The following is a 3,166-nucleotide window of genomic DNA, read 5'->3' on the forward strand; positions in this document are numbered from 1 at the left end:
ATACATAATTTTTTTATTAGATGTTTTATGTAAATAAAATTAAATTATATTTATAAATTTAAAAATAATATTTTATTAACTATAATATATTTTCTATTTCTATGATTGTTATTTTTTTCTATAAATATTTAAATAGTATAATAAATATAAATTTATAAATACTTGAAGAGTTATAATAAATATAAACTAATTGATGAGTTACTAAAATTTAAAATTAATAATTAATTGAATATAAAATAAAATTACTAAAAAAGATATTTATTATGAAAATAAAAAAATTAAATTAAATTTTATATAATTATTTAGTTATGAATGGATTAATCGGTTCAACTTGTAATCTATTAGTTGAATCAATAATTTGGTAGCAGTATGACCAATTCGATTACCGATTTGATTTTGATAACTATGCTCCTAACATTTAAATTATCCTAATATTGATACTACAACCCAAATAGTGGTGCACATGGGTCGGGTTCAACATGGTTCAATTAGATTTGGATCTCTAATATCTCACTGAATTTATTTTAACCCGACCTTAAATTGATCTAAAATAAATCAAATTAAATTGGATTGACCAGATATAAAATTAGAAGGTACAAATTTATAAATTTTATATAATATATTAATACAAATTTAACTTTTAAAATTAAATTTAATAAATGTTAAATCATATTTATACCAAAATAAATTATTTTAAAGTTAAAACAATATCATATGATATAAAAAGTGTAACATCTTACCATACAGAATTTTACGTTTAAGTTCATAAATTAAAGGTGGTGAGATATTAGGGTCTTTAAAAATAAGACTGCATACATATGCATATATGAAAAGAAATTTAACTAAGATCCGTAAAAAAAAATTAAACAAAACAATCAGAACTCGCATTACACACGAATCGCAAGAAAGCGAAACATAAAAAAGAAGTGAACACAGCTTTAGTTGTGTGAGGACTAAACTAGTAGTTAACTCCATATTAAACAAATGACTAAATTTATATACACAGAGACATCGTTAAAAAATTTAAAAATGTCATTTTTAGTAATTTAAATTTAATTATGTATTAAAAAATAAATTTATTAGTATGTTATGGTGGAAAAATTATTGAAATCCATGATGGACATGAATCATATTTAGCAACAATTGTGTTAGCAAATTATATTTAATGAATTTTGTGTACAATTTTAAAAATTTACTATTCTGTCATTATTTATGTATTAAAGAATACTATTAAATTTACAAGTAAACAGTGATAAGATATATCATGATTTGTGTATTTTTGTAAAATAATTATCCTCTCATAATTTACGTATTAAAATATAGTATAAAATTCTTAATAAATCATGGTAGAGTAACAAGATTTAGGAATAAAAATATTATTATCTATATATAAATTATTAAAGAGAAGGTATAAATAATGAATTTTGAGTTACGATAATTTGATAATTATAATCTTTTTTAATATTAAAATAGTCAAATATATTTTTTTTGGACACAATAGAATAAAAAAAATCTAATATCATTAGATACTAAATTTAAATCTTCATATAAGTATCAAAGCAATGAATTAATTTTTTTCTTTTTTTTTGTAAACCTAAAGTTAAAAATATATGGATTGAAATCAATTCAAAGTTTATAAATTAGATTCAGTGAAGCCATTAAAAAAATAAATATTTTTTTTGTTATTAAATCTATTAGACGTACATTTTTCGTTCGAATTTTGTGTTTTTAAAAAATTAGATATCGAACAAGTATTTTAAAATATTTAAATAAAAATGTTATCAAAGTTGTATTTTTAAGATTTTCAAAAGACAAATTAAAAGTAAAAGAGTTGATTTTGAAGAAAAATTAGCAAAAAGAGTTCAATATTTTAATTGTAATGTTAATATTTGAAAATTAAATTTCATTTTGATATATATTATTTACTTATTTTATATAATATTATTTTTACTAAGGTAGCTGCTGAATATATTTATAATTTTTTACTAAAAAACTGAATAATTTGTTAATAAATATAAAACTAAATGTGCTAGGATATGTTGCTAATGGTGTGTATTTTAAGAATGGCATAAAAATTTAATTCTCAATGTAACAAATAGTGGCTTACGCTCCATTGCTAGCCAACCCAGGAATTTAGAAACTCAACTATTGACAAATAGGTTATTTAGTTTTGCTTCAAAGGATAAAATTGTCTTTAAGTTCTTCACTACAAGACAAATACATAATGAAAACCGGATAGTACAAAAGAATATGATATTCCATGATAGTACGATGGAACATGTGATAATTTTCCTATATTATAACTATACTGAATTACTAATTACTAATTTAGTAATTTTATATACAAAATTTTGACTGTTGACTTGTGAATTCTGGATAGAAAGAGAAGTAGTGTGACCTACATATGCTTATTTATAGGAAAGTGGATCCTCTTTTTTTTATTATTATAATTTTTTTATTATTTAATATTTTTTTATATATTTCTTTTAACCTCACTTAAAAAAATAAAAAATAAAAAATTATACTTTACTAAATAATTTAAAAAATTTAAGAGGATCCATTCTATAATCTTAATTTTCATAAACAGCTAGAGATAGGTATTATTTATTATTAACAAGCTGCTTTACAAAGTTTAATTAGGATGATAATTAATGTATTAATAATTAATGATGAACAGATAAGCAAATAAAGGGCTTGATTTGACATTGTGTAAGTAAAGGCCTTTTTAAATTTCAACGATAAGAGTAAGTATAGAAAAATTTTAATTTTTTTAGCTGTGGGACATTTCGATTTTAATTCTAAGATAATAGTGATTTTACTTGAATTATTTCTTAAAAAATGTGTTTTGCAATCAATAATATTGTTGACATTTTATTAACTTGGATATTTCCATTATATTAAATGAATTAGAAGATGCCATAAAATACATATATAAAATCATTTAATTTTTTTAGAACATAAAATTATTATATTTTACGATCATTTTTTTAGAATATAATATTTAAACCGTTATATTGATAATTTTATATTTTAATATATTCTCCCATGTTATGGATTTTATATTTACTTTCTTAACATAGTAATATATTCTCTCATATTTTAAATTGTTACATGAATAATTTACACGAAACACTTAGCTTCTAATTTTAGATTAAACATGTTGGCA

This window comes from Arachis hypogaea, chromosome 7 (assembly GCF_003086295.3).
Source record: "Arachis hypogaea cultivar Tifrunner chromosome 7, arahy.Tifrunner.gnm2.J5K5, whole genome shotgun sequence".
NCBI classification, from domain to species: Eukaryota; Viridiplantae; Streptophyta; class Magnoliopsida; order Fabales; family Fabaceae; genus Arachis; species Arachis hypogaea.